Here is a 13,336-nt window from a genome sequence, read left to right as displayed (position 1 = left end):
TTGTCATTGCAACTTATTCTTAAAGTCTCTTTACTTCTTAATAAATTGTTCAATTATCGAATCTCGAATATTAATCAAATTTGCCTATCACTTGTTTAAGTTCTTAAAAATGAATTCAAAAGGACTCTTCTTCACGACTCAAAAGAAAGGCTTTCCTTTTCGAATTAATTCAAATCTTACCTTGACTTATCATTTCCCTTAATAAAACTAGACAAGTTTTTCCTTAATCAATTAAAATTAGCCCAAAAAGATTTATTTGTTGTTAACTACATGTTTGTGGACACTTGTAAGTGCGTAAAATCTTCCTTTTAAGTGTCATCGCAACCATTACCCGGATCTTTGAATTCTGAAAAAAAATTATGTTTAAGTTTTTTGAAATTTCATAAAAGGTTTTCTTCATTTCCTTTAAAATATCAAGTGGTGACTCTGTTTCAAATTCAAAGAAGTAAGTTTGAGACTTTAAACTATATTTTCAATTATTTTTTCAACTTCTCTTTTCAACATATTATTTCCAAGCATAAACCCTATCAACCAGTGGCGGAGCCAGAATTTTCGATAAGGGGTTCAAAATCTGAAGAAATAGACACATGAAGTAGCCGAAGGGGGTTCGACATCTATTATATATACCTAAAAAATTATTTTAACCATGTAAAAATAATATAATTTTTCGCTGGAGGGGGTTCGGATGAACCCCTAAAGATATGGTGGCTCCGCCACTACTATCAACCAATAAACTAGATAAATTACTCAATAGCAGTTGAAGAACACAACAAGATTGTTAGGTAGCCCATAACTTTAGATTGATTTTATCTCATTGAGAACATAAAAATATGTTCTTCCTAAGTTGAAGTTCACTATTTCATTTCTTTTTATTTTAGTTAGTTCATAATTTCAAATTTGGATTTCTATTCCTTGTTTAAATAATTCACATTCGATAGGTGAATTTTAGTCATTTTATAATTACTTAACGACCGCATACCTTGGGTGAGCGTTTGTCTGCAACAACATCACTGAGGAGGTTTACATTAACCCTGCATTGTCTTGATGGTTATGGTATATTTGCCTTCAAGTTGAACTTATTTGTCATCATCAAGTCGAACCTAACCTTTTGTGACTCATTGAGGTCTCTAAATAAAGACCTTATGTTGGTCATATGATTCAAACATGTTCTATCAATAATTCCAACATTATCAAGAATGTTAGTAAATGGAGAATGAGCAATGAATAACTTGCTTTCATCGTCTGATTTCTCTAAGAAATTTGCATGATTCTGCTCATCTTTTTGCTTAGTTGAACAATATGCTTTAGAATGGCCGGACTTATTGTAATACCAACATTGAAAGTCACTCTTGGGCTGATGTATTTCATTGAATTGACTTTTGCTTGTATTGCAACCACGAAATCTGCCTCTTCTTCTACCTCCGCTAGAAAAATTTGAGGATAATTTCTTTGGAGAAAGATGAGTCCACTTTCATCTGGGGAATGCTTTTTCTTCAATTTTCTCATCAGACCCGTATGACTATCTTCATGAGCTAACAAAGAACCCATTAATTCATCAAATAAATAATTAGAGAAATCCTTGGTTTCTTTAATAACAACAATCACATGCTAAAAATTATTGGTTAAAGACCTCAACGCTTTGTTACAACAATTTCCTAGGCAACAGAGAGGGGGAAAACATAAAAATAATTAAAAAAACTCATGGTTGATATCATAGTTAGAAAGATAAAGTGTCATAAGAGTTTGTCTTGTTGCAACTACCAATGAGAGTGGCAAAGCTAAAGGTGACAAGGTTCAACTAAATTAACAAGGTTCAACAAATCTAAGAAGTAATGTATTTTCAAGAAATTTTGAACAAGTTTGAGGAATGAGACAAGGAGAAGAATCAAATTGATACGGGGCAACACATTTTTGAATTTGTCACAAGTACAAAGAAGAAGGCTCCACTCAACTTTGTTTCTTCTTTTATTTTATCATTTTACTAGTATCCATATTTGTAATATGAAAAAGGGGGTGATATATGTTAGAATATGCACAACGGAAGCTATATTCAGGATCACAAATCTTACATGTAGACTAAACAATATAACATGAACGAATTTAGAAGAAGACTAACCTGTTGAAACTTCTACAAAAGTCGTCCAGATGCCAAGGATCCAGAGCTACGATCTTCTCCTATTTCCTGATTGTTACTACCAAGTTACTTGTGCGGGTAAGTATTACTTGTTTTAAAGGATGATTTCTTTCATGCCACATCCAGCCTATTTATACTAGTTTTCCAACTCAAGAATGAATAAGAAAAACCAAATAAATTTCAGCCTTAATGAGCAATCAAGAGGATCATTCAAAATGAGAATAAATAGAGATTAATACAAAAAAACGTTTTCATCCATTTAAGCCCAGACATTTTTGTCATTAACTCAATATTTGACTCTCAAATAATTCATCCTTTAAAGAAGATCAACAATAAAATTAATTTGTCCTTCTTTTCAAACTTGGTCAATTAATCAGGCATAGTAGGGACCGTAGATATATTTAATAGAGGCTTCCAATTACGACAATAATTCTGAAATGAACGAATTAACCATATCACAATAAATTACAAATTATTTCACTAAAAATCTGTAATTGCACTCCTCGATTTAATTTCGAAATCTACCACTACATCTTATTTAACCCCCCGTGTTAGAATTACCGACACCAATCAATTAAATCAAAATTTCTGAAAATTTAATTCATTGACTAAATTAATCCTTTATTATATTTACTTAACTTATTTCACATGACGGATATAAAATCCACCTGCAGGGTTTTCACGTGAAAACTTATAAGTAACCATAAAGGGGTGTCTTCAACTCGGGACCGAGACACGGTTCTATCAACTAATTATTATTTCACTAATGTAATTTGTCATTATCTAATCTATTAGGAATTTATTGACTCATCAAAAAGTCTCGCCTTTTAATAGATTAAAATAATAAAATAAATTACATAGATCATAATAATTATATCAAGATTAAGAGTATAAGTACATGTAGTGGACTAAATAATTTATTTATAAATATTCTGAACATATATAAATGTCTCTAATTGGTCCATTCAATACATACAAAATGTACTAGCACAAGAAGTTGGAATTTAACCATTCTCATAATTAAGATCAAATTATATTTAATCTTGTGCTACGATCATCAAGATGTTTGTCCTACTTCATCTTTGATCGTGAACATAAATTTATAACTTATATGCACCGACAATTTTAATCTTCCGCGTATGAGTTAAAATACTCCATACACAAAATTGTCTACTATATAAGCAATAGACACACATATATACAGAATGATCTATTTAGACAAATATTTTATTATATTAAATAAATAACATAAAAAATCTTTACAAAGGATTAAATAAAAATTACTATAACACAATTACATGGTTAATAGTATATCCTAACAATCTCCCACTTAGACTTATAACCATGCATTCACAATTTTAACACCCATTTCTTCCACATGCTTATCAAAAGTTTTCTGAGGTAAGCCTTTTGTAAATGGGTCCGCCAAATTGTTCTTTGATTCAATTTTCAATACTCTCACATCACCCCTTTGAGTTATAACACGAATCAAATGATATTTCCTCTCAATGTGCTTACTCATTTTATGGCTTCGCGGTTCTTTCGAGTTAGCAACTGCACCACTATTATCACAATAAAGTGTGATTGGTGCTTCAACCGAAGGAACCACTCCAAATTCTTTCAGGAAGTTTCCGAGCCAAACAACCTCCTTGGCCGCCTCAGAGGCAGCTACATATTCAACTTCCATGGTGGAATCAGCAACACAAGATTGCTTGATACTCCTCCATATTACGGCTCCACCTCCCAGAGTAAATACATATCCTGAGGTTGACTTTCTTGAATCTCTATCTGACTGGAAATCTGAATTTGTATACCCAATAGGTACAATATTTCCATGATGGAAAACAAGCATGTAATTTCTAGTCCTTTTCAAGTACTTGATTATATGCTTAACTGCTGTCCAATGTTCTTTCCCAGGATTAGACTGAAATCTACTAACCATGCCAACAACAAAGCAGATATCCGGTCTAGTACATAACATATCATACGTGAGACTCCCTACAATAGATGCATACGGGACAACTTTCACTCTCTCTATCTCATCAATCGTTTTGGGCGACTGATCCTTTGATAAAGTAATTCCATGTCTAAAAGGATGAAATCCCTTTTTGGAATTTTGCATGTTAAACCTTACAAGAATAGTATCAATGTAAAGCGCTTGAGACAGGCCTAAGTTTATGATCTCGCATAGGCTTGATCCCAAGGATATGAGCCGTTTCTCCCAAGTCTGTCATATCAAAACACGATGACAGACATTCCTTAACTGAATTCAACATGCTCACATTATTTCCTATGAGCAAAATGTCATCAACATACAGAATTAAAAATGCTACTCTGTTTCCTTCCCATTTTTTTTATAGATGCATGATTTATTTTCAAATTGATCAAAACCAAAAGTCTTAATCTGTCACGACCCGATTTATCAAGTCATGATGGCACCTACTATAACCCACCAGTAGGTAAGCCAACCCGTAACCCGGAACAACAAGTAATGGGTCTGAGGGTAGAAATCAAACAAGAGTAGGCAAATAACAATATAAACAGGCGGACGCAAACCAAAAACTTATATACAAATAAAGATCCCTCCCAGAACCTGGAAGTCACTAGTACAGAGCTACTACAAAATGAGTACAAGTCCCAAAACTGGACAACAGAGACTGGACTGTCTCGAAGGGAAGAAGACAAGTCTATATATACAGATGGAGACCGAAATAGTACAGAACGCCGTGTGCTCACCCCCGTCTCCAGATAAGTCTACTCCAAGCTCGATCAACGCTGGCTACTAGTGCTCGGACCTGCATCACAAAATAGATGCAGAGCGTAGCATGAGTACCAAAACAACAGGTACCCAGTAGGCATCATCGGCCGACTGAGCAAGATAAGCAAAAGTAAACTGAAATGCAAATAAAGGGTCACATCAAGTGCAAAGAGTAGTAAATGGGGGGTATGTACACGAGCGTACAGGCAACAAAGACAAGCAATCTAACTAACTCCGCCGGGCTCCCATAAACCCGACGGGTACGCTCGTGCACAATAAAAGAAACCACCTGCACGGACCCCCATAAGCCCGGCAGATGGACTGACAGTTGAAGTAAAATAATGGAGCTAGAAGGTCTATCACAATATTACCAATTTCCGGACTTGTAACTGAACCATTCCCAATCATATTCCAAGATCTCATTACGTCCCGGACTTTAACCGGAATCTCTCCAACCTCCAAAACCTCAACCTGCAGATGAGAGTAATCAAGACTAAACTGAAGCTTTAGTGAGGAATTGGGAATACACCACGTGCAAGCTGGACCACGGACTCGAACCGGGTACTATAGCTAATGAGTCAACCTATATGGGCTGGACCACGGACTCGAACCGGGTGCTGTAGCCAAAGGTCGGGCACGGGTGGGCTGGACCACGGACTCGAACCGGGTGCTGTAGCCAAAATCAGATCACAGGTAAGCTGGACCACGGACTCGAACCGGGTACTGTAGCTAAGCCTGGACATAAATGAGCTGGACCACGGACTCTAACCGGGTACTGTAGCTGAAATCAGATCACAGGTAAGCTGGACCACGGACTCGAACCGGGTACTGTAGCTAAGCCTGGACATAAATGAGCTGGACCACGGACTCTAACCGGGTACTGTAGCTGAAACCAGATCACAGGTAAGCTGGACCACGGACTCGAACCGGGTACTGTAGCTAAGCCTGGACATAAATGAGCTGGACCACGGACTCTAACCGGGTACTGTAGCTGAAACCAGATCACAGGTAAGCTGGACCACGGACTCGAACCGGGTACTGTAGCTAAGCCTGGACATAAATGAGCTGGACCACGGACTCTAACCGGGTACTGTAGCTGAAACCAGATCACAGGTAAGCTGGACCACGGACTCGAACCGGGTACTGTAGCTAAGCCTGGACATAAATGAGCTGGACCACGGACTCTAACCGGGTACTGTAGCTGAAACCAGATCACAGGTAAGCTGGACCACGGACTCGAACCGGGTACTGTAGCTAAGCCTGGACATAAATGAGCTGGACCACGGACTCTAACCGGGTACTGTAGCTGAAACCAGATCACAGGTAAGCTGGACCACGGACTCGAACCGGGTACTGTAGCTAAGCCTGGACATAAATGAGCTGGACCACGGACTCTAACCGGGTACTGTAGCTGAAACCAGATCACAGGTAAGCTGGACCACGGACTCGAACCGGGTACTGTAGCTAAACCTGGAATAAGTAAGCTGGACCACGGACTCTAACCGGGTACTGTAGCTAAGAATCAATATCCAACCATCCGTCGCGGGAAATATCACCAAACCGATTACCATAAATAATCCTTTTAGTCCGACCCTCATATACCCCAAATCGCCGAGGAAGTATCCAATAATGAGTAAGCTAGACCACGGACTTTAACCGGGTATTTGTAGCCGATATAAAAGCAGGGCATTATGGATACAAGGTCATAAGCTGAGTTACCGACTATCAGACTCAAGTCTGCTATATCAGTCTACAAGGAGCTAACCGTCCGAAACGACGTCGGAAAAAGTTCTACTGCCCAACGACATCCGAAATCTCGCAAGTCTATGGCAACACTAGTCTAAGCCTAGACTAAGGCCAAACATACTTCAAATCAATATTATCATATACACCACCAGATATGGCTATTCAATAATATCAAGAGACATGCTGTCATAATCCAACACTTTCCCGAAATAAGGTCTAAGGCAGGAATTATAGAAATTTAGCATGCTCGACACCCGAACCCCTCCATACTCAAGCAAATCAATAAACAATTGCCTAAACATGCTCAATCTCACGAGAGAAAACCATAGCCTACCTGAAAGCCGATCACGCGTGCTCCAACTCACGGTACCGGATCTTTTCCTCTCCGAACGGTCTCCAAATGCTTCCCCACTAACAAAAGGTTAATCACCTCGTCATTACGAATATATTGACACTAAAATTATATTTTTCGGAGACGGACCCAAAATCGGGTCTAAAACGGGATTGTGGGGCCCACACTTAGAATCTCAAAATCGAATCCGTGGAAACGTCCCAACTACCTTACTAAACTAATATCCCAAAATTTTAGCACAAACAGATGCCTACAACACCGCAAATCAGCCACAATAATTAAAAAGGGCAGCCCCTTGATCACCAATTTTCGGAAAAACGAGACCCTTTCAACCCAAACAGATTATACCACGACGATCCTTGCGAAAAACTCTACAAGTTAGCCCCAAGAATGACTTAAAACGGACTTACGATGATCAAGATCTCACATTTCAAAATTCAATAACAAAACCATCCGGAAATCACACTGGCAGTGGCTAAAATTGATTTCTTACCTCAAACGAAGCCTCCCCTCGCGTTTCCGAGATCACCGCTAGATTCCCCTCGAAATTCTCTTGAAGTTTGCCTTTTGAATCACTTAATTTGGACTCAAAATGAAGGATTAATCTCAAGTTGAAGTTGAACAAAAATTTGGACGAATTTCGTTTTTAAATTCTGGAAATTTCCAGATTTCACTCCTCTGCCACGTGTCGTCACGTGGCTCTGCCACGTCACCGCCGCGTCAAAATTCTACAACCCTTCAAACTTAAATTTCGATGTTTCGGACTAGTTCGAAGTCGGAAAAATACAAACCTTATATGGAATCTGATTGGAAACGATATTTCGGACTCAACGGTGAAGGCGGAATTTCCATTTGGAGCTCGCTTCGACGAAAAGTGGGTCCCACACCCAGTATCGTTTGAACCAGATTCCACAATTGCTATCTAAAGCCTCGGGAAGTGAACAAAGGGTCGTTCTAGACCAAAATCGATCTTCCGAAGCTAACCTAGCTGTTAGAATTTTCATCTGAGCACGTCTTCCAAGAAGGTTGACCAAAGTCAACTTTTCAAGTCATTACATAATCGACTTGTCAAAACAAATATTCCATGCTCTAGATGCTTGTTTTAATCCATAAATGGATCTCTTAAGTTTACACAACATGTGTTCATTGCCACTTTCTATGAAACCTTCTGGTTGTGCCATACAGATGCATTCATCAAGACTTCTGTTTAGAAAAGCCGTCTTGACATCCATTTGCCAAATCTCATAATTGTAATGAGCAGCAATGGACAAGAGAATACTAATGGAATTAAGCATAGCTACCGATGAAATTTTTTCCTTATAATTAATTCCTTCTTTTAAAGTAAACCCTTTCACAACAAGCCTATCCTTAAAAGTTTTCACTTTCCATCCACACCTCTCTTTTTCTTGAAAATCCACTTACAACCAATAGGTTTGACATCCACAGGTGGTTCTACAAGATCCCAGACTTGATTAGAGTACATAGACTCCATTTCAGATTTCATAGCAACAATCAACATTTTAGTATCTTTATCATGTAGTGCTTCAGCATAATTCAATGGTTCTGTATTAGGCTATTCAGGGATTCTATCATATGATTCTCCCAAGAGCGTAAACCTTTCAGGCTATCTAATAACTCTCCCACTATGACGAATAGCCACTACATGATTTGCTACTTCTTGAACTAAATCCTGAATATCCTGAGCATCCTAAACATTTTCCTCCACAACCACAGGCTGCTGGACATTGCTCCCACTACTTTGAGGTAGTGAAATATCTTGAGTTTGCTCTAAGGCAACCTCCTGCGCAGCCTCATGTGCAATTTCTTGCCTATTGACATGTCTCCCACTACGTGGTCGTAAATGAATGTCAACAACTGTGTGTAGAATTTGTTCTATTGATTCATAACTCGTTATTCTTTTGGACAGTTCCTGTAACACAAGTTTACTTCTAGGAACATGGTTCATTAAATAGTCCTGTTCTAGAAACTTGGTATTTGTTGAGACAATTACCTTTTGTTCCTTAAGACAGTAAAATAAACCTTATTTAGTGCCTTTTGGATATCCAATAAAAATGCATACTTCTGTTCTAGATTCTAACTTATCTGTTTTTTCTTTTAGCACATGAGCTGGACAACCCCAAACTTGAATATGTCGTAGGCTAGGCTTTCACCCATTCCACAATTTAAATAGGATTAAAGGTACAGATTTCGAAGGAACCAAATTCAGAATATAATTTGCAGTTTCTAAGGCATATCCCCAAAAGCTAAAAGGCAAATCAGAATAACTTAACATTGATCTAACCATTTCCAAAAGGGTTCTATTTCTATGTTCTGCCACACCGTTCTGTTGAGGTGTTCCTGGGGAAGAATATTGAGAAGTAATTCCTGATTCTGAAAAGTACTTAATGAATTCTGCAGAAAGATATTCACCACCACGATCAAATAGTAATGTTTGGATATGTTTACCATGTCGCTTTTCCGTTTCAATCTTAAATTCTTTGAATTTTTCAAGCATTCAGATTTACAGCGCAACAAATAAATGTATCCATATTTGAAGTAATCATCTGTGAAAATCACAAAATACTCAAAATCACCTCTTGCTTGTATATTCATAGGACCATACAAATCAGAGTGAATTAATTCTAACTTATTGCTGACTCTATTTCCTTTAGAAGGGAAATGTCTCTTTGTCATTTTACCTCTAAACAGGATTCACAAGTTGGTAGTGCCTCCACTTTCAATTAACTCAAAGGTCTATCTGTAACCAACCGTGAAATCCTATTTATATTAATATGACATAGACGTAAGTGCCATAAATAAGTTGGACTCAATTGAGAAATACGTTTTCTTTTATTCGAAACAACAATGTTATTTAGTGCAGTTTGTTGAAGCATGTTACGAAAAATTTCAAACACAAATAAATCATGTATTTTGGGAGCACTACAGATAAAAAGGTTATTATACTTAATAACAGCAGAGTTATTCGCAAAGTGAATATCATAACCATCATCCATTAGTTTAGAATCAGACAATAAAGTCCTTCTTATAGAAGGAACATATAAAACATTATTCAAAACTAAAAGTCTGGAACTACTAAATAAAAATGAAATTATTCCAACAGCTAAGACTGGTGCCGACTCCCTATTCGTTTGAAAAACTCTAACTTTATCCTTATTTAGCCGCTACGTTTCCTAAAACCCCTACAAAGAAGTGCAGATATGATCAGTGTCTCCCGAATCTACAACCAATAATTGGGTAGAAACAACCGCTTAACAGGTTTCAACGACATTTAAAAAAGAGTTACCTTTGTTTTTCATCTTAGCCTGAAAGTCGGGACATTGCTTTTTATAGTGTCCAGGCTGCTTACAATGAAAGCACTTGCCTTTCGACTTAGCCATACCACCCTTAGAACCTCCGGGTGTCACAGCCTGGCGGGACTTTTTTTTTTCTTCTGGAATTTTGCTGGTTTTGAAGAGGACGTCCCAGCCTTCTCAACCAGGAATGTCGTAGGAGCTTGCTGCTTAATTATAGTCTATGCTGCTTGCTGCTCATTCAACAATTTCGCTAAAGACATCTCCATCTTATTCATATAATAGTTTAAGCGAAACTATTGAAATCTGTCCGGCAAATTCAGAAGGATCATCTCAACCTGAGATTCCTTAACAATCTCAGCACCAAGTATCTCCAGCTCATTCAAGTAACTCATCAACTTCAGCACATGTTCCCTGACAGAAGATCCGTTAACCATTTTTGTGGTCAAAAGGGATTTCATGGCAGTCTGCTTTGCAGCACGATTCTGCTCACCAAACATCTCTTTAAGAGATGCGAGCATATCGTAGGCAGATGTCATAGACTGATGCTGATGCTGCAAGACATTCGCCATTGAGGAAAAAATGTAGCATCTTCCCATCTCATCAGCCTTAACCCATTTGTCATAGGCTTGGAATTCATCATCAGTAGGATCTGCTAATTTGATAGGATATTCCTCAACCAATACAAATTTATAACCCTCAAAAGTTAGGACAATATCTAAATTTTGTTTCCAATCAACATAGTTTGGACCGTCAAGTTTATTTTGATTCACGATTGAGGACAGGGGATTGAAATGAGACATAGTTAATCTGAGAGAGATAAAATAGATCATTAGGTATACATGCTATATTATTAGAAAAACACTACAAGACTCATATAATCATGCTTATAAACAGTTAGATTCGATAGGGAAACTTAACTGTTCAAGCAAATATATGAGCATGTTTAAATATAGTAGCAGTTAAGCAAAACAAATCCAACTTAGTTAGAGAGTATTTTGTTAAGTATAACAAGGTATATATGTATATAGCTTATGTCTCTTGTTCATTGATTCAACATGTAACTTAGTTGGAAAGTTTTAAACAAGTTATCAAAACAAAATACATACCAAAACAGTATCAATTATACAAGTTTATCCGATGGGGAAGAGGACCTAAGACAATATATAAACTCATATATTTACTGTAAAATACATTTATAAGTGTTAGGGATGAACCCTATCGCCACTGGATTACTAAAAACTTTTTTTTGAATTTTTTTTCGAAAATAGAGAATTTGCCAAGACCCAATCAAAACGACTCTGAATGACCAAAAAAAGCCCTCAGTCACAAATAAGTAGTGAGTATTGCTCAGTGGGCCGATTCCAATCAACCAACCAAACTTGAGGCCAATTGGAGTTCGTCAGAAAAAAATAGACTGGACAGGCCAATGGCATGTTGTCCGTTTACATTTTTTTTTCACAGCACTTTAATAAATATTCAGAATCCAGAATATATTTAAAAAACTTAAAAACCTTACTCTAAAACTATTAATTCAAGGAACATGAATCATGAATTCGTTATACAAGATCTGAATTATGAACAATAATCAATAATACATGAGACATTTTGTTTACAAACTCGAAATATAAACAATGATTTATTTCAATCTCATCATTGAACAGAACATCAAATCATGAATTCATAAACAGAAATTAACTTATTTTTGAAACAACGAATTGATATATTAAAAAGTAACGCATCACGATATATATATTCAATCAATCATGAGTGATCTTATTACATTATTTAGTATATTTAAGAAGACTTGTGATATCATTTATTCATGTAGTGCTTCGGTGTAAATCAATGGTTCTGTATTAAGCTCTTCAGAAATTCTATCATATGATTCTCCCAAGAGCGTAAACCTTTCAGGCTTTCTAATAACTCTCCCACTAGGACGAATAGCCAATATAGGATTTGCTACTTCTTGAACTAAATCCTGAATATCCTGAACATTTTCCTCCACAGCCGCTGGCTGCTAGACATTGCTCCCACTACTTTGAGGTAGTGAAATATCTTGAGTTTGCTCTAAGGCAACCTCCTGCGCAGCCTCATGTGCAATTTCTTGCCTATTGACATGTCTCCCACTACGTGGTCGTAAATGAATGTCAACAACTATGTGTAGAATTTGTTCTGTTGATTCATAACTCGTTATTCTTTTGGACAGTTCCTGTAACACAAGTTTACTTCTAGGAACATGGTTCATTAAATAGTCCTGTTCTAGAAACTTGGTATTTGTTGAGACAATTACCTTTTGTTCCTTAAGACAGTAAAATAAACCTTATTTAGTGCCTTTTGGATATCTAATAAAAATGCATACTTCTGTTCTAGATTCCAACTTATCTGTTTTTCTTTTTAGCACATGAGCTGGACAACCCCAAACTCAAATATGTCGTACGCTAGGCTTTCGCCTATTCCACAATTTGGATGGCGTTAAAGGTACATATTTCAAAGGAACAAATTCAGAATATAATTTGCAGTTTCTAAGGCATATAACCAAATGCTAAAAGGCAAATCAGAATAACTTAACATTGATCTAACCATTTTCAAAAGAGATCTATTTCTACGTTCTACCACACCGTTTTGTTGAGGTGTTCCTGCGGAAGAATATTGAGAAGTAATTCCTGATTATGATAACTACTAAATGAATTCTGCAGAAAGGTATTCACCACCACGATCAGATCGTAATGTTTGGATATGTTCACCATGTCGCTTTTCCGTTTCAATCTTAAATTCTTTGAATTTTTCAAAGCATTCAGATTTACGGCGCAGCAAATAAAGGTATCCATATTTGGAGTAATCATCTATGAAAGTCACAAAAGACTCAAAACCACCTCTTGCTTGTATATTCATAGGGCTACACAAATCAGAGTGAATTAATTCTAACTTATTACTGGCTCTATTTCCTTTAAAAGGGAAAGGTCTCTTTGTCATTTTACCTTCTAAACAGGATTCACGGGTTAGTAGTGCCTCCACTTTTAATGAACTCAAAG

General features: G+C 37.0%; 1 long non-coding RNA gene and 1 pseudogene across 1 annotated transcript; both read right to left on the bottom strand.

Moving 5' to 3' along the window:
• Positions 1–4,541: 4,541 nt before the first annotated feature.
• Positions 4,542–7,639, bottom strand: LOC125851137 (uncharacterized). The gene is made up of 3 exons (XR_007444891.1): positions 7,484–7,639; positions 6,973–7,049; positions 4,542–4,929 (listed from the first exon to the last, which is right to left on the bottom strand). It is a non-coding gene; the product is annotated as an uncharacterized LOC125851137 (long non-coding RNA).
• Positions 7,640–10,411: 2,772 nt separating this feature from the next.
• LOC125851135 (uncharacterized) lies at positions 10,412–11,104 on the bottom strand (annotated as a pseudogene).
• Positions 11,105–13,336: the final 2,232 nt, after the last annotated feature.

The sequence above is a fragment of the Solanum stenotomum genome, unplaced genomic scaffold (assembly GCF_019186545.1).
Source record: "Solanum stenotomum isolate F172 unplaced genomic scaffold, ASM1918654v1 scaffold22931, whole genome shotgun sequence".
In the NCBI taxonomy this organism is placed as follows: domain Eukaryota; kingdom Viridiplantae; phylum Streptophyta; class Magnoliopsida; order Solanales; family Solanaceae; genus Solanum; species Solanum stenotomum.
Note: the sequence above shows the minus strand (reverse complement) of the source record. Positions and strands in the feature narration are given on the sequence as shown.